Source organism: Cherax quadricarinatus, chromosome 6 (genome assembly GCF_038502225.1).
Source record: "Cherax quadricarinatus isolate ZL_2023a chromosome 6, ASM3850222v1, whole genome shotgun sequence".
Classification (NCBI taxonomy): domain Eukaryota; kingdom Metazoa; phylum Arthropoda; class Malacostraca; order Decapoda; family Parastacidae; genus Cherax; species Cherax quadricarinatus.
In genome coordinates, this window is record NC_091297.1 from 46,165,684 (window position 1) to 46,192,861 (window position 27,178).

The 27,178-nt window shown below is 40.3% G+C and overlaps 1 protein-coding gene across 2 annotated transcripts in view; it reads right to left on the reverse strand.

The window, feature by feature from the left end:
• LOC128705284 (serine/threonine-protein kinase Genghis Khan) overlaps nt 1–27,178 on the reverse strand; it is a 252,260-nt gene that overhangs the window by 176,864 nt on the left and 48,218 nt on the right. The window lies entirely within an intron of this gene.

Genomic DNA, 27,178 nt, shown 5'->3' on the forward strand with positions numbered 1-27,178 from the left:
TGTGCTACCAGGTCGGTTGCCGTGTTCCTCCCTTAAGTCAATGTGACCTGACCTGACAAGGTTGGGTGCATTGGCTTAAGCCGGTAGGAGACTTGGACCTGCCTCGCATGGGCCAGTAGGCCTTCTGCAGTGTTCCTTCGTTCTTATGTTCTTATGTTCTTATTATTTCTTATGGGAAATATTGCTTCGAATTTCAGACTTTTCGAAATTAGAACTAGCTCCTGGAACGGATTAAGTTCGTTTTTTGAAGTTCCACTGTATTATTACTATTATATTATTTTCTCAGTTGTTTGTTGGATTATCTAACTGAAACTTGGGCAATGTATGATGGAATGATACTTCTTAATGTACACCAAAAATGAAAGAAATCAGACCATAAATAGCAGAGTTCACTTTTCAACCATTAGCAGCCGCTTAGTGGTATATTTTTGCATGGTTTTTATGGTTATATTCTCATTTTTTCAGTCTCATTTGATAGAATGAAAGATATATTACAGAAATAGATATGATTTTGATTGCTTTCATGACGAAAAGTACCTTGAAATTGCGCTCACAGTAGCGAAAATGTTCTATTCTTTAGCGAAGCTCAAGAGTAAACAAATGACATCACCGTCCAATACCTGTCTGCCTGCCAGTCTAAATTCCAATACGCAGTCAAGAATGGGTTGACATTATTTATAAAATTATTACAATAATGCAGTAGTCTGCATAACAGTAAATCTTCTATTTTTTTGTAAATAAAAATTCCAAATGGTAAGCAAGAGTAATATAAGAGGGGCCTGTAGCCATGACTGATGAACAGAGAAAATGTTATTTTAGTGCCAGGAATGTCTGCATTGTTTATTCTGGACACTATTTTGAAATTGGCATCTGTTGAAATTTGTGTGAAATCAGCCAAATTGCCAATTTCTAACCACTTTATTGGGTGGTTGAAATAAGTGAATGGGCAGTTTCTTGTACTCAGTTGACAGACTAGAAGTAAATAAGTTTTTTCAGGTATACACAAATACAGTTACATAGATTATCATACATAGTGGTGTATGTATAGAGAACCTAGGATAACCCAAAAAAGTCAAAGTAACTTATTTCCAGTACCTGGCTTGTGCTTGCCATATATGATTTTTGGTAAATATTTTTTTCTCGGTTGTTTGTTGGGCTATCTCATTGAAACTTGGGCAATGTATGATGGAAAGATGCTTCTTAGCGTACAATAAAAATAAAAAAGACAGACGATAAATAAGGGAGTTCATTTCTCAGCCATTATCCGCCTTTTTGCAGTATATTTTCGTATGGTTTTTGTGGTTGTAATCTAATTATTTTGGACTCATTTGTTGGAATGGAAGATATATTACAGAAATAGACATGATTTTGATTGTTTTCATGATGAAAAGTACCTTGAAATTGAGCTCAAAGTAGCGGAAATGTTCGATTTTTGCCGATGTTCAATGAACTTTGTGCAAGTCAAGTTGGTTAATTTTATTAAGTGTATTCTAACCTAACCACTCTGTAATCCGGCAAACTCAGTAATCTGGCACACTACAGGTCCCAATGATGCCGGATTTGTGATGGAGGACCTGTACTTTTCCCTTATCATCCTTTTTTTTTTTAACAAATCGGCCATAACTCACTGAGGCAGGGTGACTAAAGTTATTTTCTTTTTTAAATTTAGTAATTTATACAGGAGAAGGGGTTACTAGCCCCTTGCTCCCTCTTTTAATTTTATGTTAATTTTGTTTCAAAAAACAAAAGCACTTAATTTAAAAATCTAGGGAGAAATTTATTAATGCCAAGTTCACAACATAAAAAATTCATATTTCTTTAAAATGAAATCAAATATCAAGTTGCTCTGGTGCTTGTCACAACCTATACATGCAATGAACATAATGGGAAGAATTTTGAAAATGATATTATGTACTTTAACTTTCCATCTAAATCAAAGATAATTTGATTCCTCTGGGACTCCCACATATAGAATCTTCCACATAAATAACTCTACCAAGCATTAATAATAATTGTCTTGAAAGAGCACAGAAAGTATTCAGCCAAGAAATCAGCAAGTCAGTTTTACTACCATAAACAAGTGTAATAACGTTGGGATGTGTGAATGTACATGGCTGTAGTGAAGATAAGAAAGAGATAGCTGGCAATGTTAGGAATAAAAAGAAGCTGGATGTTCTGGTTCTAAGCACAACAAAGCTGAAAGGAGTAGGAAGTTTGAGTGGAGAGAAATAAATGGAATTAGGTCAGGGGTATCTGAGAGTTAGAGCTAATGAAGTTGCAATAATGTTGAAGGATCAGTTTTGGCAGGAAAAGAGGGAATATAAATTTATAAATGAAAGGATTATGTGAATTAAAATAAGGATATATGCAAAAGTGGACTATACTAAGTGTTTGTGTGCCTGGAGAAGAGAGGAGTGTAGAGGAGAGAGAGATTTTGGGAGATGTTAAACGAATGTTTACAGAGTTTTGAACTAAGTGAGAGTAACTGTGGTAGGGGACTTAAATGCTAAGTGGGAGAAACAGTTGTAGAAGGCATAGTAGGCAAGTTTGGGATGTCAGGGATAAATGATAAATTGGGGGCCTCTTACTGAACTTTGTATAGAATGAAGTTTGGTAAAAGGTAATATGTATTTTAAGAAACAAAGTAAATAAGTATACGAGATATGATAAAGGGCGAAATAACAATAGTTTGTTGGACAATGTATGGGGTGGATAAAAGACTGATGGGTAGACTTTTGGATGTGCATATTTATAGAGAGGCAACAGATACATCTTTTTTTTTTTTTTGTAGCTACAGTGCGAGTAAAAGGTAGATAGGGTAGGAGAAAAATGACATCAAGAAATAAGAGTGTGGTGAAAGTTTATAAACTCCAGGAGGTAATTAGGGTAAAATATAGGCAACTATTGGTAGAAAGATGGGCTAGTAGGAGTATAGGCAATAAGGTTGAAGAGGTACAGGGTAGATTTAAGAATGAAGTGGTAGTGTGCAGCAGAGGTTTGTGCATATAGGAGGGTGGGTACTGGAGGGAAGAGAAGCAATTGGTGGAATGATGAGGTAGAAAGAGTGGTAAGAGAAAAAAAAGTTAGCACATGAGAGTGTTTTTACAAAGCAGAAGTGATATAAGAAGGATGGAGAATAGGCAGAGTAAGAGAAAGGTTAAGAGAGTGGTAAAGGAACATAAAAAGAGAGCAAAGTGGGTGAGGTGCTATCAACAAAATTTGGCGAGAATCTGAAAGAGTTTTGGATCTGACAGGGGTTGTGGAAAATACTGTATATTTTCCGAAAATACAGTGTTTTTTGTATGTAAATTGATGGAGTATGTTGTAGGTAATAAAAATTAACTTGTAAATAAATAAAGAACCAGTGAAATTGGCGAGCGTCGCTGGGGGGGAGTTGCCATTGTTTTGAAGTGACAAAGAGAAACATTAGTGAAAATCTGAAGAATTTTCAGAACCAGTGAAATTGGTGAGCGTCGCTGGGGGGGAGTTGCCATTGTTTTGAAGTGACAAAGAGAAACATTAGTGAAAATCTGAAGAATTTTCATCGCTCTAGAGGTTATATTGGGCTTAAAACCTCTCAAATAAGAGCTGAAATTGTTGGAATTGCAGTCCTGCAGAATGTGAGAATTAGGCGACTGGACAGGACTCCGTAATTAGATGGAAACAGGCTATTACCACAGCTGAGTCGATGTCTATTTATGTTGAAATTCTGGCCAGTATTTTCTTCATATTTTAGGCAGGGGGTTTTGTGTATGACACACCGTAATCTCCAGACTAATTGGCGAGTGGTATTAAGATAAATTCTCCTTCAATGTACATGTATTCATTTTTTAAATTTAATATACAGTCCACATTTATATTAATGTTTTACCAGAATTCCTGGTGATGTATATTTCATTTGAAATTAATATAGGTCCAGAGTGACTTGTGGAGACATAGATTGTAGTAGGTACCGAAGGGGGACATTTTTTGTGACCTAGGTGTCCTAAAATTCCTATTTGTCTCTGTAACCTTGATAAAGAATAATTATCTTTGTTACCATTTACTGGTATGTATCTAATGAGATTCATCCAGGTAAATTTAATTTTCCACAGGGGTTATTAGATGGGAAGATGGAGGGAATAGTTTGAGGAACTGCTAAATGCTGATAAAAACAGGGAGGCTGTGATTTTATGCACTGGCTAGGGAGATATAACATTTTTTAGGAGTGAGGAAGAGCCAGATGTGATTATGGGGGAAGTGCATAAGGCTGTAATTAAAATAAAAGGGGGTAAAGCAGCTGGGATTGATGGGATCATGGCAGAAATGTTAAAAACACGTGTGGATATAGTTTTGAAGTGGTTGTTGCTTTTATTCAATAAATGTATGAAAGAGGGAAAGGTAGCTAGGGACTGGCAGAGAGTGCACATAGTTCCTTTGTATAAAGGGAAAGGAGACAAAAAAATAAGAATTATAGAGAAATAAGCCTGTTGAGTATACTGGGTAAGGTGTATGGCAGTTATCAGTGAATGAATGAAGTGTAATACATAGAGCAGGATCGTAGATGAGCAAGAAGGCTTTAGGAAGGATAAGAGATGTGTAGACCAAATGTTCTACAATGAAGCATACAAGTGAACAGTATTTAGATAAGGGTAAGGAAGTTTTTGTTGCATTTATGTACTTGGAAAAGGAATATGATAGGGTGGATAGGGGAGCAATGCAGCAGATGTTGCAAGTGTATGGAATAGGTGGTAGGTTACTGAAAACTATTTATTTTTACAAGGATGGTAAGGCTCAGGTTAAGGTATGTAAGAGAGAGAAAGGAAGATTATTTTCCAGCAAAAGTGGGCCATAGACAGGGATGTGTGATATCACAATAGTTCTTGAACATATTTATAGATGGGACTGTAAAAGAAGGGAAGGCAACAGTGTTGGGAAGAGTTTTTGGATGGTGATGGAGGAAATGAATGTGTTCAGATATTCGGGAGTGGACTTGTCGGTCAATGGGTGTATGAAAGACTAGGTGACCCATAGAAATGATCAAGGAAAAAAGGTGGGTAGAGCAGTGAGACATTTGCAGAGACAAAGAATGTTCTCCATGGAGGCAAAAAAGAGAAATGGATGAGAGTATAGTGGTACCAACACTCTTATATGGGTGAGATGCATGGGTTGTCAATGTTGCAGAGAGGAGGTGGGAGGCAGTGGAGATGTTGTGTCTGAGGGCAATATGTGGTGTAAATATAATGCGAAGAATTCATAGCTTGGAGATTTGGAGGAGCAAAGCTATTAAAAGTATTATCCAGAGGGCTGAGGAAGGGCTGTTGCAATGGTTTAGATATTTCAAGAGTCTGGATCAAAATATTATGGCTTGGAGTGTGTGTAAATCTGTAGTAGAAGGAAGGCAGGGTAGGGTTGCTCTAGGAAAGGTTGGAGGGAGGGGGTAAAGGAGGTTTTGTGTGCAAGTAACCTGGGCATCCATCAGGCATGTGTGAGCCTGCTCGATAATAGTGGAGGCAAATGGTTGTTGGGACTTGATGAGCTGTTAAGCGGTATCATTTTGTGAAGGGATTCGGGAAAACTGGTTAGTCAGATTATAGTCCTGGATATAAGAAGTACAGTGCCTGTACTCTGAAGGAGGGGTGGGAATATTTGCAGCTTGGAGGAGCATCTGCTATGAAGTATCTATATGCAACTAGCATATGGATACTGCAGTGATTGATGGTGACCATTTCCTTTTCAGATCACCCTACTTTGGTGGGAGAAGGCCTGTGTTTAAAAATAATTACACACACACACACACACACACACACCCACCCACCCACCCACCAAAAAAAAAAAAAAAAAAAAAAAAAAAAAAAAAACTGACTTGACCCCTGCAACCACATACGGGTGAGTATACACTCACCCACAACAATAATGCCAGAAATTTCCACACAGTCATACATACATATGTGCAACACAGTTTTCCAGTTTTCTCATCAGGTTTCCCTAATATCTCTTCTCCACGATGGCTATGTCTTGGTGAAATCGTTCCAGTGCGGTTCTGTTTTACAAGAATGGTACAGAAACTCTACATGTTAAACCAAAACTAAGTTCAGATTTGAATTCAGTGTCCCGAAATTAGTTAGAAACACATGCTTTTAAATCTGAACTGAAAGTATTCTTGGCCAGAGTAGGTGAGCTTGAAAAGCATGTGTAAGGACACAAGTTGTACTTTACTGCTAGATGAACAGGGGCAGTATGTGCAAGAAGATTTTTCCATATGTTTTGCCTGATGTTCATATTGCTCTGCTTTCACACTGCCAGCGGTGCTGGTGCTGCTGCTGCTGTTTCTGCCGTATTGATATAGGCAATGGTACTGCTCTTTTGATTTAATGTTGGCAGCAGTGCCGCTTTTCCTGCTGTTGGCAAAGGTGCAGGCATCAATGTGCAGCTGTTGCTGTTGGCACTGAGGATGATGGTAGCAGTTCATGTTAATGTTGATGGGTGGCAAAACAGTAGAACTGTTCAACTTGTGCAGTTAGCTGACTGAACATGCTTAATATCCAGAAATGAGAATAGATGATGGAAGCAAACCACAAGGAAGATTTGGACATCAAAATTTTGTTTTGCTTATATGCTTATGACAAGCTTTTGCAATGTCAGGTATTTGGTTACACTTGCACTAGGGAAATGCACTTGTTGTGAGAGTCTATTGCATTATAAAACTTAGTTTACCTGGAGTTTACCTGCAGAGAGTTCCGGGGGTCAACGCCCCCGCGGCCCGGTCTGTGACCAGGCCTCCTGGTGGATCAGAGCCTGATCAACCAGGCTGTTACTGCTGGCTGCATGCAAACCAACGTACGAGCCACAGCCCGGCTGGTCAGCAACAATCTTTAGGTGCTTGTCCAGTGCCAGCTTGAAGACTGCCAGGGGGCTGTTGGTAATCCCCCTTATGTATGCTGGGTGGCAGTTGAACAGTCTCAGGGCCCCTGACACTTATTGTATGGTCTCTTAACATGCTAGTGACACCCCTGCTTTTCATTGGGGGGATGTTGCATCATCTGCCAAGTCTTTTGCTTTCGTAGTGAGTGATTTTCGTGTGCAAGTTCGGTACTAGTCCCTCTAGGATTTTCCAGGTGTATATAATCATGTATCTCTCCCGCCTGCATTCCAGGGAATACAGGTTTAGGAACCTCAAGCGCTCCCAGTAATTGAGGTGTTTTATCTCCGTTATGCGCGCCGTGAAGGTTCTCTGTACATTTTCTAGGTCAGCAATTTCACCTGCCTTGAAAGGTGCTGAGTGTGCAGCAATATTCCAGCCTAGATAGAACAAGTGACCTGAAGAGTGTCATCATGGGCTTGGCCTCCCTAGTTTTGAAGGTTCTCATTATCCATCCTGTTATTTTTCTAGCAGATGAGATTGATACAATGTTATGGTCCTTGAAGGTAAGATCCTCCGACATGATCACTCCCAGCTCTATTTTGTGGCCAGAATTTGTTTTGTACTCTGATGAAGATTTAATTTCCTCGTGTTTAACATATCTGAGTAATTGAAATTTCTCATCGTTGAACTTCATATTGTTTTCTGCAGCCCACTGAAAGATTTGGTTGATGTCCGCCTGGAGCCTTGCAGTGTCTGCAATGGAAGACACTGTCATGCAGATTCGGGTGTCATCTGCAAAGGAAGACACAGTGCTGTGGCTGACATCCTTGTCTATGTCAGATATGAGGATGAGGAACAAAATGGGAGCGAGTACTGTGCCTTGTGGAGCAGAGCTTTTCACCGTAGCTGCCTCGGACTTTACTCTTTTGACTACTACTCTCTGTGTTCTGTTAGTGAGGAAATTATAGATCCATCGACCGACTTTTCCTGTTATTCCTTTAGCACGCATTTTGTGCGCTATTACGCCATGGTCACACTTGTCGAAGGCTTTTGCAAAGTCTGTATATATTACATTTGCATTCTTTTTGTCTTCTAGTGCATCTAGGACCTTGTCGTAGTGATCCAATAGTTGAGACAGACAGGAGCGACCTGTTCTAAACCCACATTGCCCTGGGTTGTGTAACTGATGGGTTTCTAGATAGGTGGTGATCTTGCTTCTTAGGACCCTTTCAAAGATTTTTATGATATGGGATGTTAGTGCTATCAGTCTGTAGTTCTTTGCTGTTGCTTTACTGCCCCCTTTGTGGAGTGGGGTTATGTCTGTTGCTTTTAGTAACTGTGGGACGACCCCCGTGTCCATGCTCCCTCTCCATAGGATGGTAAAGGCTCGTGATAGGGGCTTCTTACAGTTCTTGATGAACACGGAGTTCCACGAGTCTGGCCCTGGGGCAGAGTGCATGGGCATGTCATTTATCGCCTGTTCGAAGTCATTTGGCGTCAGGATAACATTGGATAGGCTTGTTAACCAAATTCTGTGGCTCTCCCATAAAAAATTCATTTTGATCATCGACTCTCAGTCTGGTTAGCGGCTTGCTAAAAACTGAGTAGCTCACTCATTTCCTTGCTGTCATCTGTGTAGGACCCATCTTGTTTAAGTAGGGGCCCAATACTGGACGTTGTTCTCGACAATGATTTGGCATAGAAGAAATATTTTGGGTTTCTTTTGATTTCATTTATGGCTTTTAGTTCTTCCCGCAATTCCTGACTCCTATAAGATTACTTTAGCTTAAGTTCGATGCTTGCTATTTCTCTGACCAGTGTCTCCCTATGCATTTCAGATATATTGACCTCTTTGCCGCTCTGTTATTCTTTTCCGTCGCCTGTAAAGGGAGCGCCTGTCTCTTTCTATTTTACATCTACTCCTCCTTTTTCTTAGAGGAATAAGCCTTGTGCATACATCGAGTGCCACCAAGTTAATCTGTTCTAGGCATAAGTTGGGGTCTGTGTTGCTTAGTATATCTTCCCAGCTTATATCGGTTAGGACTTGGTTTACTTGGTCCCACTTTATGTTTTTGTTATTGAAGTTGAATTTGGTGAATGCACCCTTGTGACTAATCTCATTATGTCGGTCTGGGGCTCCGCACATACATGTCTGAACCTCAATTATGTTGTGATCTGAGTATATTGTTTTTGATATGGTGACATTTCTTATCAGATCATCATTGTTAGTGAAGATGAGGTCTAGTGTATTCTCCAGTCTAGTAGGCTCTATTATTTGCTGGTTTAAATTGAATTTTGTGCAGAGATTTAAAAGCTCGTGTGAGTGTGAGTTTTCATCAGAGCTGCCTCCTGGTGTTACTACTGCAACAATATTATTTGCTATATTCCTCCATTTTAGGTGCCTTAAGTTGAAATCCCCCAGGAGCAAGATGCTGGGTGCAGGAGCTGGAAGATTTTCCAGACAATGGTCAATTTTTAACAGCTGTTCCTGGAATTGCTGGGATGTTACATCCGGAGGCTTGTAGACTACCACAATGACTAGGTTTTGGTTCTCGATCTTTACTGCTAAAACTTCCACTACATCATTTGAGGCATTAAGCAGTTCTGTGCAAACAAGTGACTCTGCAATGTACAGGCCAACCCCCCCCCCCTTTGCCTATTCACTCTGTCACATCTGTATAGGTTGTAACCTGGGATCCATATTTCGTTGTCCAAGTGATCCTTTATGTGGGTCTCAGTGAAAGCCGCGAACATTGCCTTTGCCTCTGCAAGCAGTCCACGGATGAAAGGTATTTTGTTGTTTGTTGCTGGCTTTAGACCCTGTATATTTGCAAAGAAGAATGTCATCGGACTGGTGGTATTGTTGGTACTGGGGGAGGATTTTTTTTCCGGCATTAGTATCTGTATCTGTTGGTTTGGAGTGGAGGCCATCGACTGTGGTTCCACTCCAGGAATGACTGGATTTGGTGTACGATTTCTGCCATTTCCTGCCAGTTTTTTTTCCTCCCTCTTGAGTGGCTGTGGCTACCCAGGTTTTCCCATGGCCTGGATGTTTTGTATCTTTTTGTCCCCTTTAGATGGTGTGCCTGGCAATTTAAGTTATAGCACAGTCTTTCCTGTACTGAAGAGGTACACATTTCAGGGTGAAAAAGCTTACAGGAAGGGAGTTTGCATTTTCCTGTTGTCATATGGGCACGGCATTTTCTAGGGTGGTCATAGTTGCACGTCCCATCTGTTTTTCCAGATTTCCCATGTCTGCAGATACCTAGTGCATAGTATGTGCACAGGCTTGGTTTCCGTTTGCCTTGGGTTTCTGTGACTGTATTCCCTGTTGGTGCATGTTTACCTGTCTTATTCCTATCCTCCCTAGCACCAACAATGGAGCTCCCACCAGTTGTTTTTGGTAATATATCCTCACTATTGCTAATGGAGTCCTCTTGTTTGCTATTTCCTGTGGTATTTCTAGTTTGCAATATTGGTTTTATCTTATCTTTGACTACACTTGTTTCCCCACTACGGCTCCTGTCCCCTATGAGGTCATTTATATGTATTCCTTCCTGCGTATAATTCCCGACTACCTGGACAAAATCTCCAGCTTCACCATTACTGTCTCCCAGGACAGCACCTCCAGCTTCACCATTACTGTCTCCCAGGACAGCACCTCCAGCTTCACCATTACTGTCTCCCAGGATAGTGCTATCAGCCCCACATTTACTGACTACCAGGACATCACCTCCAGCCTTACAGTTTCTGACTACATGGCCAGCATCAAGGGCAGTACCATTCAGCCCAGACTTTTTATGTTCTCATCTGTTGTAGAAAGCTTCCAGGTTTTCTATGAAAGCAGCTTTGATGTTATCCTCTTTTAATACCCTTGTGATTTTAGTCCACAGATTTATCTCATTTGGGCATACCCAAAAACACTTCCCTGTTTTAATACTGCTTGTAGCTAGTTCTTGGATATCTGCACAAGGGGCGTGACACCAATTTCCACAAAAATGACAATTTATCCATGTGGAAGCCCGTTTGTTTGATTGACTGCAGACTACACAGAGCTTCATAATGATTTGAATGGTTGATTTACTGTAATTCTACTAGTAACCTCTTGAATATTCTATTAATAACCTCCTTAAATGAAGCTCTAGCTATTTGTATTTCTATTTCTAACTGTACTTGTATATTGGACAGCTTACCGTGTACGTTCCTGATTTATATTTATTGTTTGTGTTTGATAAGGGCGCCTACAACCCCATCCGTTTACAGTCTGCTGAAATATTTTTGCCTATCTGAACACACACATTTTGATTAGACTGTTTTTCTGCCTTTCCAAGTTTACGTATTAATACGGTGGAACCTTGACTTACAAGTTTAATCCGTTTCATGGCCTAGTTCATAACTCAATTTACTTGTATATCAAATCAATTTTCCTCATTTTAATAAAGTGAAAAGTTATTAATCCGTTCCTGCACTCTGGAGACAAGACAAAATACAGTGGTCCCTTGATAATCGTCGGGCTCGATAGCCATTCTTTTCGGAAATCATTGCTTTATTTTCATCCAAACATTGGCTCGCAAATGGTCGGTTGACTCGCTAATCGTCGTTCGTCCTGGATGCGTACTTACGGCTCTGAGCAGCCTCGGCCTCCCTTCCCAGCCAGTGTGCCATGTTTACCAGTGAGCGACGGTCCCCTCACTTGTTCATACGAAATATTTCATAATATTCCATTCATTTTAGTGCTTGCAAGTGTTAAATAAGCTACCATGGCTCCAAAGAAAGCTCCTAGTGCCAAGTCTTTGGTAAAGAAGGTGAGAAATACAACTGAATTTAAGAAAAACATCATTGAGCAATATGAAAGTGGTGTATGTGTGGCCGAACTGGCCAGGATGTATAACAAATCCCGTACAACCATATCTTCCATTGTGGCCAAGAAAAAGGAAATCAAGGAAGCTGTTGTTGCAAAGGCGGTAAATATGCTGACAAAAATGAGATCACCAGTACTCGAAGATGTTGGTGTGGATAAATGAGAAACAATTAGCAGGAGACAGTCTTGTGACGTCGATTATTTGTGAAAAGGCTAGGCAGTTGCATGATGATCTGGTAAAGAAATTGCCTGCAACGAGTACTGATAATTGTGAATTTAAGGCCAGCAAAGGTTGGTTTGAGAGATTTAAGAACCGTAGTGGCATACACAGTGTGATAAGGCATGGTGAGGTTGCCAGTTCGGACAAAATTGCAGCTACAAAATTCGTACGTGAATTCAAGGAGCAAGTACATAGAGGCTGAAGGACTGAAACCTGAACAAGTGTTCAATTGTGACGAAACAGGCCTCTTTTGGAAGAAAATGCCAAAGAGAACCTACATTACTCAGGAGGAAAAGGGACTGCCAGGACACAAGCCTATGAAAGACAGGCTGACGCTCATGTTCTGTGCTAATGCTAGTGGGTATTTCAAAGTGAAGCCGTTACTAGTGTACCATTTTAAAAATCCCAGTGTGTTCAGGAAAAACAATGTTATGAAGAGTAAACTGTGTGTGTTTTGGAGATCTAATAATAAGACATGGGTCATGAGGGAAATTTTCGTCGAGTGGTTCAATGAAGTGTTTGGCCCTAGTGTGAAGAATTACCTCCTGGAAAAGAAATTGGATCTCAAGTGCCTCCTGGTTATGGACAATGCACCTGCTCATCCTCCAAACTTGGATGACCTAATTCTGCAGGAGTTTGGGTTCATCACAGTAATGTTCTTGCCCCCAAATACCACTCCTCTTCTCCAGCCCATGGACCAGCAGGTCATTTAAAAATTTAAAAAAATCTACACAAAAGCCATGTTTCAAAGGTGCTTTAATGTGACCTCAGACACTCACTTGACCCTAACAGATTTTTAGAAAGAACACTTCAGTATCCTCCATTGCATAAACCTTATAGGTAAGGCTTGGGAGGGAGTGACTACCAGGACTTTGAACTCTGGAGAAAATTGTGGCCAGATTGTGTCCACAAGAGGGATTTTGAAGGGTTTGTGGCTGACCCTGATGAGCCTATGTCAGTTGTGAGCTCTATTGTGGCATTGGGGAGTTCCATGGGGTCGGATGTGAATTTGGAGAATATGGAAGAGTTGGAGGAGGACCACAATGAAGAGCTAACCACTGAGGAGCTGCAAGAGCTTCAGCAGGAACAGCAATAGATCGCAGCTCAGAATCTTGCTGCAGAGGAAGAGGAGGAAGAGAGATGGAAGAAGGTGCCTCCTTCAGAAATTAAGGAGATTTTTGAAATGTGGGGTAGGATGGAAAGATTTATGGAGAAACATCACCCTGAGAAGGATGTTGCAAGCCATATTGGCAATTTGCACAGCGACAGAGTCTTGGCCCATTTTAGGGAAGTTTTAAAGAGACGCCAGAAACAGAGCTCTCTGGACACTTTTTTTGCGAGACAGGACTCCAGTGACTCTTAAGCTGGTCCTAGTGGCATTAAGAAACAGAGAAGTATGTAACCCCAGAAAAGGACCTGGTACCTGAGGTGTTGATGGAAGGGATTCCACTTCCAAACAATAACTAATCCAATCTCTCTCCTCCTCCAGACTTCCATACACTAAGAAGAATCGCCAACAAAGATAAGTGTTATGCTGTTAATGTTTCATTCATCATGTCCCATTGTATTGTTTATGTGCTACATCTATATTTCATGTAAAAAAAATTTTTGTTTTAATACTTCTGGGTGTCAGGAATGGATTAATTGTATTTACATTATTTCTTATGGGGAAAATCGATTCGAAAATCGTTCATTTTGATAATCGTCACACTTCCAGGAATGGATTAACGACGATAAACGAGGGACTTGAATATGACACTATTATCAACTGTACGGCTTATTTATCTATCACAATTCATCTAATATGATATAATAAACAATATAATTAACACAGAAACATGATATATACTCTAGAACGAATAAAATAGGCCATAATATGGTGGCAGTGGCAGTGGCAGAAGCGTCCGCCATTTCCTGTCTAACTTTGACTATAGTATCTTCCCATGCTCTTATTATAAGAGAAAACGGAGTATTTGTGAGGCTAATTGCAGAGATATTGCATATACAACAGGATGGATAATGAGAACCTTCAAAACTAGGGAGGCCAAGCCCATGATGACACTCTTCAGGTCACTTGTTCTATCTAGGCTGGAATATTGCTGCACACTAACAGCACCTTTCAAGGCAGGTGAAATTGCTGACCTAGAAAATGTACAGAGAACCTTCACGGCGCGCATAACAGAGATAAAACACCTCAATTACTGGGAGCGCTTGAAGTTCCTGAACCTGTATTCCCTGGAACGCAGGCGGGAGAGATACATGATTATATACACCTGGAAAATCCTAGAGGGACTAGTACCTAACTTGCACACGAAAATCACTCACTACGAAAGCAAAAGACTTGGCAGACGATGCAACATCCCCCCAATGAAATGCAGGGGTGTCACTAGCATGTTAAGAGACCATACAATAAGTGTCAGGGGCCCGAGACTGTTCAACTGCCTCCCAGCATACATAAGGGGGATTACCAACAGACTCCTGGCAGTCTTCAAGCTGGCACTGGACAAGCACCTAAAGTCGGTTCCTGACCAGCCGGGCTGTGGCTCGTACGTTGGTTTGCGTGCAGCCAGCAGCAACAGCCTGGTTGATCAGGCTCTGATCCACCAGGAGGCCTGGTCACAGACCGGGCCGCGGGGGCGTTGACCCCCGGAACTCTTTCCAGGTAAACTACAGGTAATACAGTGGACCCTCGACCAACGATATTAATCCGTTCCTGAGAGCTCATCGTTAATCGAAATTACCGTTAGTCGAGTTAATTTTCCCCATAAGAAATAATGGAAATCAAATTAATCCATGCAAGACACCCGAAAGTATTGAAAAAAAAAATTTACCACGAGAAATATTAATTTTAATACACACAAACTGAAGAAGACATGTACAATTACATGACACTTACCTTTATTGAAGATCTGGTGATGATTGATAGGATGGGAGGAGAGGAGACTATGGATGGTGTTAATGTTTAGAAGGGGAATCCCCTTCCATTAGGACTTGAGGTGTGAAGTCCTTTTCTGGGGTTAATTCCCTTCTTCTTTTAATGCCACTAGGAGCAGCTTGAGAGTCACTGGACCTCTGTCGCACAACATATCTGTCCATAGAGGCCTGTACCTCCCGTTCCTTAATGACATTCCTAAAGTGTTTCACAACATTGTCAGTGTCACAATTAACCCTTTGAGGGTTTTGGTCGTACTAGTACGTCTTACGCGTAGGGGTTTTTGACGTACTAGTACTCATAAATTCTAGCGGCCTCAAATCTAGTGGGAGAAAGCTGGTAGGCCTTCATATGAAAGAATGGGTCTATGTGGTCAGTGTGCACAGTCTAAAAAAAATCCTGCAGCACACAGTGCATAATGAGAAAAAAAAAACTTTGACCATTTTTTTTTAATAAATCAGCGACTTTGCAATGTATTTTCGTATGGTATTTATTGTTGTATTCTAGTTTTCTTGGTCTCATTTTATAGAATGAAAGACATATTACAGAAATTGAGATGATTTTGACTGGTTTTACAATGAAAGGTGCCTTGAAATTGAGCTCAAAGTAGCAGAAATGTTCGATTTTTACCAAACTTCAAAAGTAAACAAATCGTGCCAAGCGTGCAATACACGTCAACTGGTGAGTCTAATATTCTTTCACAAGTGCACCAATAATATTTATACCATTTTTTACACTAATGCAGTAGTCTGCATAACAGTAAATCTTATATTTTTTGTGAGAATAAAAATTCAAAGTGGAAAGCAAAAGAATATAAGAGGGGCCTTGAGACATGACTAATGACTAGAGGAAATGTCATTTTAGTGCCAGGAATGTCTTTCTTGTTTATTCTGGACCCTATTCGGAAATTGGCATCTTTTGAAATTTGTGTGAAATTGGCAAAATTGCTAAATTCTGACCACTGTACTGGATAGTTGAATTTATAAATGGGTGGTTTCTTGCACCCATTCGATAGAAAAAATGGAGTTCTAGCGAAATATTCATGTTTTTGTCGATTAGTACAGTGAAATTGGCGGAAAATGGGGCTCAAAGTGGGCAAAATCGCCGATGCATAAACATCGCCGAGACCGCTAACTTTGCGAGAGCATAATTCCGTAAGTTTTCTATCAAATTTCAAACTTTTGGTGTCGTTATGATCGGGAAAAGATTCTCTATCTTTTCATAAGAGAAAATAATTTTTTTTTTTTTTAAATTTGGCCGACCCTGAGAACGAATTTCGGAGAGGGCCTGTCGACCCTCAAAGGGTTAAACACTTGTTCAGGTTTCAATTCTTCACTGTCTATGTACTCCTTGAATTCCTGCACATATTTTTCAGCTGCTTTTTGGTCCAAACTGGCAGCCTCACCATGCCTTATCACACTATGTATGCCACTACGATTCTTAAATCTCTCAAACCAACCTTTGCTGGCCTTAAATTCACTCACATTACCACTAGTTGCAGGCATTTTTCTAATTAAATCCTCATGCAACTTCCTAGCCTTTTCACATATGATCGCTTGAGAGATGCTATCTCCTGATATCTGTTTTTCGTTTATCCACACCAATAACAGTCTCTCAACATCTTCTATCACTTGCGATCTCAGTTTCGAAAACATAGTTGCACCTTTGGCAAGAACAGCTTCATTGATTGCCGTTTTCTTGGCCACAATAGTAGCGATGGTTGATTGGGGTTTTGTGTACAACCTGGCCAGCTTGGAGACACACACTCCACTTTCATACTTAGCAATGATCTCTTTCTTCATACCCATAGTAATTCTCACCCTTTTTGCTGTAGGGTTGGCACTAGAAGCTTTCTTGGGGCCCATGGTGACTTATTTTGCAGGTGCAATCACTAAAAACGCTGTGATAATATGAAATGTTCCAATTGTATGTTTGGATGGGACCGCAGTGGCTGGCTGGCTTGTAAACACTGGCCACAAGTGGACACGTCTCAGACAGAACAAATCATGTTGGTCGAGTTTTTTAGCGCTAGTCGAGGCAAAATTTTTGCGTTAAAATGTATCGCTAGTTGGATTTAACGTTAGACGATGCCATTGTTGGTCGAGGGTCCACTGTAAATCATAATACACTACAGAATGTAAAGAAATGTTAAACTGTTTATGTAAAGTGTATGTACTTACACACTTAGAGCAGAGATGGAGGGGAATGCTGAGAGTGGGGGAGGTTGAGGGTGGGGGATGTTGAGGGTTGGGGATGTTGAAGGTGGGGAGGTTGAGGCTGCGGCATATGATATCAGTGGCCCTGTAAATCTCCAACAACAACATTTTGTTTAATCACTGAGCTTAACTGATACATTTTTTTTGTTTTAATCACTGAATCAAGAGCCCCTCACCAGCATCAAGGAATCTTGATGCTGGCGAGGGGCTCTTGAACAAGCGAATTGTATTTGTGTTCTAATTACCTAAACTAATAATAATAATATAGATAGTCCTATGAAGTACGTTAGTAAACAGCAACCACCCAGGGAGGTACTACCGTCCTGCCAAGTGAGTGTAGAACGAAAGCCTGTAATTGTTTTACATGATGGTAGGATTGCTGGTGTCTTTTGTCTGTCTCATAAACATGCAAGATTACAGGTACGTCTTGCTACTTCTACTTACACTTAGGTCACACTAAACATAAATGTACACGTTTATTTACACATACTCATCGGAGTTTTCTTTGATTTTATCTTAGTTCTTGTGCTTATTACTTTTCCTTTTATATCCATGGGAAAGTGGAATAAGAATCTTTCCTCCATAAGCAATGTGTGTTGTAAAAGTCAACTAAAATGCCGGAACAATAGGCTAGTAACCCCTTTTCCTGTAAAAATTACTAAAATGAATAAGAAGAAAATTGTCAAAGTGGGAAGTCTGAATGTGTGTGGATGTTGTGTGAATGATAAGAAAGAGAAGATTGTGGATGTTATGAATGAGAAGAAGCTGGATGCCCTGGCTTTAAATGAAACAAAGCTGAAGAGGGTGGGTGAGTTTCAGTGGAGAGGAATAAATGGGATTAGGTCAGGGGGTTCTAATAGAGTTAGAGCTAAAGAAGGAGTAGCAATAATGTTGAAGGATAAGCTATGGCAGGAAAAGAGGGACTATAAATGTATTAATTCAAGGATTATGTGGAGTAAAATAAAATTTGGATGTGAGAAGTGGGATATAGTAAGCGTATATGCGCCTGAGGAAGAAATAAGTATAGAGGAGAGAGAGAGAGATTTTGGGAAATGTTGAGTGAATGCGTGGGGAGTTTTGAACCAAGTGTGAGAGTACTTGTGGTTGGGGATTTTAATGCTAAAGTGGGTAAAAATGTTGTGGAGGGAGTAGTAGGTAAATTTGGGGTGCCAGGGGTAAATGAAAATGGGGAGCCTTTAATTGAGCTATGTGCAGAAAGAGGTCTGGTAATAAGTAATACATATTTTATGAAAGAGAGGATAAATAAATATAAAAAGTATGATATAGCACATAATGAAAGTAGTTTGTTAGATTATGTATTGGTGGATAAAAGGATGATGGGTAGGCTCCAGGATGTACACGTTTATAGAGGGGCAACTGACATATCGGATCATTATTTAGTTGTAGCAAGAGTATCTAGTTGTAGCAAGAGGAAGATGGGATAAGAGGAAAATGGCAACAACACGTAAGAGGGAGGTGAAAATGTATAAACTAAGGGAGGAGGAAGTTCGGGTGAAATATAAGCAACTATTGGCAGAAAGGTGGGCTGGTACAGGTATAAGTAGTGGGGGGGGGGGGGGGGGGGGGGGGGGGGATGAAGAGGGTTGGAATAGTTTTAAAAATGCAGTATTAGAATGTGGGGCAGAAGTTTGTGGTTAAAGGAGGGTGGGTGCAGGAGGAAAGAGGAGTGATTGGTGGAATGATGAAGTAAAGGGTGTGATAAAAGAGAAAAAGTTAGCTTATGAGAGGTTTTTACAAAGCAGAAGTGTTATAAGAAGAGCAGAGTATATGGAGAGTAAAAGAAAGGTAAAGAGAGTGGTGAGAGAGAGCAAAAGGAGAGAAGATGATAGAATGGGAGAGGCACTGTCAAGAAATTTTAATGAAAATAAGAAAAAATTTTGGAGTTAAACAAGTTAAGAAAGCCTAGGGAACAAATGGATTTGTCAGTTAAAAACAGAGTAGGGGAGTTAGTAGATAGGGAGATGGAGGTATTAGGTAGATGGCGAGAATATTTCGAGGAACTTTTAAATGTCGACGAAGAAAGGGAGGCGGCAATTTCATGCACTGGCCAGGGAGGTATACCATCTTTTAGGAGTGAAGAAGAGCAGGAAGTGAGTGTGGAGGAGGTGCATGAGGTATTACGTAGAATGAAAGGGGGTAAAGGAGCTGCAACTGATGGGATCATGACAGAAATGTTAAAAGCAGGGGGAGACATAGTGTTGGGATGGTTGGTATTTTTTTTTAATAAATGTATGAAAGAGGGGAAGGTACCTAGGGATTGGCAGAGAGCGTGTATAGTCCCTTTATATAAAGGGAAGGGGGACAAAAGAAGATCGTAAAAATTATAGAGGAATAAGTTTACGGAGCATACCAGGAAAAGTGTATGGTAGGGTTATTATTGAAAGAATTAGAGGTAAGACAGAATGTAGAATTGTGAATGAGCAAGGAGGTTTTAGAGTGGGTAGGGAATGTGTAGATCAAGTGTTTACATTGAAGCATATATGTGAACAGTATTTAGATAAAGGTAGGGAAGTTTTTATTGTATTTATGGATTTAGAAAAGGCATATGATAGAGTTGTAGGTAGTAGGTTGGTAGACAGCAACTGCCCAGGGACGTCCTACCGTCCTGCGAAGTGAATGTAAAACGGAATTCTGTAACTGTTTTACATGATGGTAGGATTGCTGGTGTCTTTCTTCTGTCTCTTAAACATGCAAAATTTCAGGTACGTCTTGCTACTTCTACTTACACTTAGGTCACACGACACATACATGTACAAGCATATATATACACACCCCTCTGGGTTTTCTTCTATTTTCTTTCTAGTTCTTGTTCTTGTTTATTTCCTCTTATCTCCAAGGGGAAGTGGAACAGAATTCTTCCTCCATAAGCCATGCGTGTTTTAAGAGGCGACTAAAACGCCGGGAGCAAGGGGCTAGTAACCCCTTCTCCTGTATAAATTACCAAATTTAAAAAGAGGAACTTTTGTTTTTCTTTTTGGGCCACCTTGCCTTGGTGAGATACAGCCGGTTTGGTAAAAAAAAAAAAAATGATAGAGTGGATAGGGAAGCAATGTGGCAGATGTTGAAAGTATATGGAATAGATGGTAAGTTATTAAATGCTCTAAAAAGTTTTTATGAGGGCAGTGAGGCTCACGTTTGGGTGTGTAGAAGAGAGGGAGACTACTTCCCGGTAAAAGTAGGTCTTAGACAGGGATGTGTAATGTCACCATGGTTGTTTAATATATTTATAGATGGGGTTGTAAAAGAAGTAAATGCTAGGGTGTTTGGGAGAGGGGTGGGATTAAATTATGGGGAATTAAATACAAAATGGGAAGTGACACAGTTACTTTTTGCTGATGATACTGTGCTTATGGGAGATTCTAAAGAAAAATTGCAAAGGTTAGTGGACGAATTTGGGAGTGTTTGTAAGGGTAGAAAGTTGAAAGTGAACATAGAAAAGAGTAAGGTGATGAGGGTAACAAATGATTTAGATAATGAAAAACTGGATATCAAATTGGGGAGGAGTATGGAAGAAGTGAATGTTTCCAGATATTTGGGAGTTGACGTGTCAGCGGATGGATTTATGAGGGATGAGGTTAATCATAGAAATGATGAAGGAAAAAAGGTGAGTTGTGCATTGAGGTATATGTGGAGGCAAAAAATGTTATCTATGGAGGCAAAGAAGGGAATTAATGAAAGTATAGTAGTACCAACACTCTTATATGGGTGTGAAGCCTGGGTTGTAAATGCTGCAGCGAGGAGGTGGTTGGAGGCAGTGGAGATGTCCTGTCTAAGGGTAATGTGTGGTGTAAATATTATGCAGAAAATTCGGAGTGTGGAAATTAGGAGAAGGTGTGGAGTTAATAACAGTATTAGTCAGAGAGCTGAAGAGGGTTTATTGAGGTGGTTTGGTCATTTACAGAGAATGGATCAAAGTAGAATGACATGGAGAGCGTATAAATCTGTAAGGGAAGGAAGGCGGGGTAGGGGTCGTCCTCGAAAAGGTTGGAGGAAGGGGGTAAAGGTGGTGTTGTGGGCGAGGGGTTTGGACTTCCAGCGTGTGTGAGCGTGTTAGATAGGGGTGAATGGAGACAAATGGTATTTGGGACCTGACGAGCTGTTGGAGTGTGAGCAGGGTAATATTTAGTGAAGGGATTCGGAGAAACCGGTTATTTTATATAACCGAACTTGAGTCCTGGAAATAGGAAGTACAATGCTTGTACTCTAAAGGAGGGAGTTTGGGATATTGGCAGTTTGGAGGGATATAGTACAGTGGACCCCCGGTTTACGATCAGCTCCCAATGCGACCAATTATGTAAGTGTATTTATGTGTGTTTGTATCTGTATGTTTGGGGGTCTGAAATGGACTAATCTAATTCACAATATTCCTTATGGGAACAAATTCGGTCAGTACTTGCAACTGAACATACTTCTGGAATGAAATAATATCGTAAACCGGGTCCACTGTACTGTGTATTTTTATACGTATATACAGTGGACCCTCGACCAGCGATGGCATTGACTAACAATAAATCTGACTAGCGATACATTTTATCGCAAAAATTTTGCCTCGATTAGCGCTAAAAAACTCGACCAACACTATTCCTTCCGTCTGAGACGCGTCCACTTCTGGCCAGTGTTTACAAGCCAGCCAGCCACCGCGGTCGCTTCCAAGCATACAATCGGAACATTTCATATTATCACAGCCTTTTTAGTGATTGCACCTGCAAAATAAGTCACCATGGGCCCCAAGAAAGCTTCTAGTGCCAACCCTACAGCAAAAAGGGTGAGAATTACTATGGATATGAAGAAAGAGATCACTGCTAAGTATGAAAGTGGAGTGCATGTCTCTGAGCTGGCCAGGCTGTACACAGAACCCCAATCAACCATCGCTACTATTGTGGCCAAGAAAACGGCAATCAAGGAAGCTGTTCTTGCCAAAGGTGCAACTATGTTTTCGAAACTGAGATCGCAAGTGATAGAAGATGTTGAGAGACTGTTATTGGTATGGATAAACGAAAAACAGATAGCAGGAGATAGCATCTCTCAAGCGATCATATGTGAAAAGGCTAGGAAGTTGCATGACGATTTAATTAGAAAAATGCCAGCAACTAGTGGTGATGTGAGTGAATTTAAGGACAGCAAAGGTTGGTTTGAGAGATTTAAGAATCGTAGTGGCATACATAGTGTGATAACGCATGGTGAGGCTGCCAGTTTGGACCAAAAAGCAGCTGAAAAATATGTGCAGGAATTCAAGGAGTACATAGACAGTGAAGGACTGAAACCTGAACAAGTGTTTAATGGTGACACTGACAATGTTGTGAAGCACGTTAGGAATGTCATAAAGGAACGGGAGGTACAGGCCTCTATGGGCAGATATGTTGTGCGACAGAGGTCCAGTGACACTCAAGCTGGTCCTAGTGGCATTAAAAGAAGGGAAGTAACCCCAAAAAAGGACTTGCCACCTCAAGTCCTAATGGAAGGGGAGTTCCCTTCTAAACACTAAGACCATCAACACACTCCCCTCTTCCCATCCCATCAATCATCACCAGATCTTCAATAAAGGTAAGTGTCATGTAACTGTGCATGTCTTCTTCAGTTTGTGTGTATTAAAATTAATATTTCATGTGTTAAAAATTTTTTTTTCAATACTTTTGGGTGTCTTGCACGGATTAATTTGATTTCCATTATTTCTTATGGGGAAAATTAACTTGACTAACGATTATTTTGACTAACGATGAGCTCTCAGGAACGGATTAATAGCGTTAGTCGAAGGTCCACTGTACTTCCAAACTGTTGTATTCTGGGCACCTCTGCAAAAACAGTGATTATGTGTGAGTGAGGTGAAAGTGTTGAATAATGATGAAAGTATTTTCTTTTTGGGGATTTTCTTTCTTTCTGTGTCATGCTGCTTCAGTTGGAGACGGCTGACTTGTTGAAAAAAAAAATTATAATAATAATACAGTAGACCCCCGCCTTATGATATTAATCAATTCACAAGGGCGCATTGTGAGCTGAAATATCGCAAGGCGAATTAATTTTCCCCATAAGAAATAATGGAAATCAAATTAATCCGTGCAAAACAACCAAAAGTCTGAAAAAAAAAAAAAATTTACCACATGAAATATTAATTTTAATACACACAAACTGAAGAAGACATGTACAGTTAATACTACTCTACTAAGAATAGAATACTGTACATGACACTTACCTTTATTGAAGATCTAGTGATGAATGATGGGATGGGAGGAGGGGAGAGTGTGGAAGTTATGTTTAGAAGGGGAATCCAGTTCCATTAGGATGTTAAGTAGCAAGTCCTTTTCCATGGTTACTTCCCTTCTTCTTTTAATGCAACTAGGACTAACTTGAGTGTCATTGGACCTCTGTCGCACAACATATCTGTCCATAGAGCTCTGTACCTCTTGTTCCTTTAACCCTTTGAGGGTTTCAGACGTACTAGTACGGCTTACGACCCAGGGTTTTTGATGTACTAGTACGCCTAAATTCTAGCGCCCTCAAATCTAGTGGGAGAAAGCTGGTAGGCCTTCATATGAAAGAATGGGTCTATGTGGTCAGTGTGCACAGTCTAAAAAAAATCCTGCAGCACACAGTGCATAATGAGAAAAAAAAACTTTGACCATTTTTTGGGAATAAAACAGCGACTTTGCACTGTATTTTCGTATGGTATTTATTGTTGAATTCTAGTTTTCTTGGTCTCATTTTATAGAATGGAAGACGTATTACAGAAATTGAGATGATTTTCACTGGTTTTACAATGAAAGGTACCTTGAAATTGAGCTCAAAGTAGCAGAAATGTTCGATTTTTACCAAATTTCAAAAGTAAACAAATCGTGCCAAGCGTGCAATACACGTCAACTGGTGACTCTAATATTCTTTCACAAGTGCACCAATAATATTTATACCACTTTTTACACTAATGCAGTAGTCTGCATAACAGTAAATCTTATATTTTTTGTGAGAATAAAAATTCAAAATGGAAAGCAAAATAATATAAGAGGGGCCTTGAGACGTGACTAATGACCAGAGGAAATGTCATTTTAGTGCCAGGAATGTCTTTCTTGTTTATTCTGGACCCTATTCGGAAATTGGCATCTTTTGAAATTTGTGTGAAATTGGCAAAATTGCTAAATTCTGACCACTGTACTGGATAGTTGAATTTCATAAATGGGCGGTTCCTTGCACCCATTCGATAGAAAAAATGGAGTTCTAGCAAAATATTCATGTTTTTTGTCGACTAGTACAGTGGAATTGGCCGAAAATGGGGCTCAAAGTGGGCAAAATCGCCGATACGTAAACATCGCCGAGACCGCTAACTTTGCGAGAGCATAATTCCGTAAGTTTTCCATCAAATTTCAAACTTTTGGTGTCCTTATGATCGGGAAAAGATTCTCTATCTTTTCATAAGAGAAAATAATTTTTTTTTTTTTTAAATTTGGCCGACCCTGAGAACGAGTTTCGGAGAGGGCCTGTCGACCCTCAAAGGGTTAAGACTTTCCTAAAATGGGCCATAACATTGTCATTGTACAGGTTGCCAACACGGCTTGCAGTACCTGTGTCAGGGTGATTTTCATCCGCAAAGGCTTGCAGTTCAGCCCACTTTACACACATTTCCTTAATCTTTGAAGTAGGCAACTTCCTAAATTTCTCTCTTCTCTCCTCTGAAGCAGTTTCCTCAGGTCTGGCCTCTTGCTGTTGAAGATGATCTTGCAGCTCATCAGTGGTTAGTTCTTCATTGTTCTCCTCCACCAACTCTTCCACATTGTCCCCACTAACCTCCAACCCCAAGGACTTCCCCAACGCCACAATTGATTCAACAACTGGCATACGCTTCTCAGGGTTAGCCCCAAACCCTTCAAAATCTTTCTAAATTTCCATACTAATTCTCACCCTTTTTACCACATGGTGACTTATTTTGCAGTTACAAGCACAAAAAACACTGGGATAAGGTGAAATGTACTGAATGTATGCGTGGATGCGACCGCACTGGCTGGCTTGTAAACACTGGCACCCACGATGCAGCCGAGGCCACACGTGGGACGCGTCCCGGACGAATCACGTGAGGGGAGTTTTTTAGCATGGGGCGAGGCAAAATTTTTGCGTTAAAATCTATCGTATGGCGGATTTAACGTAATGCGATGCCATCGTAAGGCAGGGGTCCACTGTAATAACTAAGCTTGGGCGGTAAATGCAGCAGCGAGGAGACGGTTGGAGGCAGTGGAGATGTCCTGTCTAAGGGCAATGTGTGGTGTAAATATTATGCAGAAAATTCGGAGTGTGGAAATTAGGAGAAGGTGTGGAGTTAATAAAAGCATTAGTCAGAGGCCAGAAGAGGGGTTGTTGAGGTGGTTTGGTCATTTAGAGAGAATGGATCAAAGTAGAATGACATGGAAAGCATATAAATCTATAGGGGAAGGAAAGAGGGGTAGGGGTCGTCCTCGAAAGGGTTGGAAAGAGGGGGTAAAGGAGGTTTTGTGGGCAAGGGGCTTGGACTTCCAGCAAGCGTGCATGAGCGTGTTAGATAGGAGTGAATGGAGACGAATGATACTTGGGACCTGACGATCTGTTGGAGTGTGAGCAGGGTAATATTTAGTGAAGGGATTCAGGGAAACCGGTTATTTTCTTATAGTCGGACTTGAGTCCTGGAAATGGGAAGTACAATGCCTGCACTTTAAAGGAGGGGTTTGGGATATTGGCAGTTTGGAGGGATATGTTGTGTATCTTTATACGTATATGCTTCTAAACTGTTGTATTCTGAGCACCTCTGCAAAGGCAGTGATAATGTGTGAGTGTGGTGAAAGTGTTGAATGATGATGAAGGTATTTTCTTTTTGGGGATTTTCTTTCTTTTTTGGGTCACCCTGCCTCGGTGGGAGACGACCAACTTGTTGAAAAAAAAAAAAAAAAAAATTATTACAATAATAACGAACGCCATCAACTCAGTGCACTGTTTACCACACTGTGGGAGCAGTTCTTTCATGCTTTGCTTACATTTTTGACAGTCATTTGGCCAAATTTCGTTTTTTTAAGCATGGGTCTTCACCCTTTCAGGGTCCAAGGCCAAAATCTGAAGTCACGCACCAGTGTCCAAGAAATTTTGAAAAAAAAAAAAATTATTTTTTCTTACAGAATTAAAGAGCATATTTTTGTGAAGGTAATAAAACAAAAAAAATTAGAATCTGATCAGTACTTACCGAGATACAGTGCCAAGAAGTTTGTAGAAAATGATGTGGTGGCGGCAACATCGACGAATTCCACATACGCGTATTATATTATTTTGTTGTTTTAGTTGTTTTTTCTTTTCTTTTCCAATTTTTTTCTATTCCTACTAACATTTGGGGCCTGAGAGACCAATACTGTATATAATTTATATATATAAACTCACTGTATTGAACACAATAACCGCACTAAAGTTATTATCATATTATTGTTTACCACTGTTGTTTATTACAATAAACATGCACAAATATTGTATAATACTAATGTTCTATCATATATTTACATATTTACAATCACTGGACATGGTTTTAGAACTGCTGGAGCTTGTGGAACTCCTTGAAACAAGGCACCATGCACAGAGGCACCTTACATTCCTCACACATAAACCGAGTGTCTTTGCGTCTTTGTTGCCGTCGTTTTGTTTGTGCACAGACAATGCATCTCTTCTGAGCAAATTTCTTTTGAGTTGAAGGAAGCTGTATTATGAAATGATCACCTTCTCTTCTCAAACGCTTGGGTATATTGTGATGAATTCAAGGACCATGTTGTATTGCAGGTGTTGTTACCTGGTACTTCATTATGAGTTGTCTGACAACAGACAAACAAAATTCACCATACGGTGGTCTGTTACCAGTCTTTATTTGGTACATATTATATGCATTCAGCATTGAAATGTCCATGAGATGGAAGAAAAGTTTCATGTACCACTTGTAACTCTTACGAACACAGTCAACAAAACCAATCTGCATGTCACACTTGTCAACCAAGCGCATGTTTTGTGTATAATCAATCACTGTCACTGGTTTTCGAATACGTTCATTAGTCACTCGATCAACTTTGCCACTGTCTTGCATTTCATTACGGTGAAT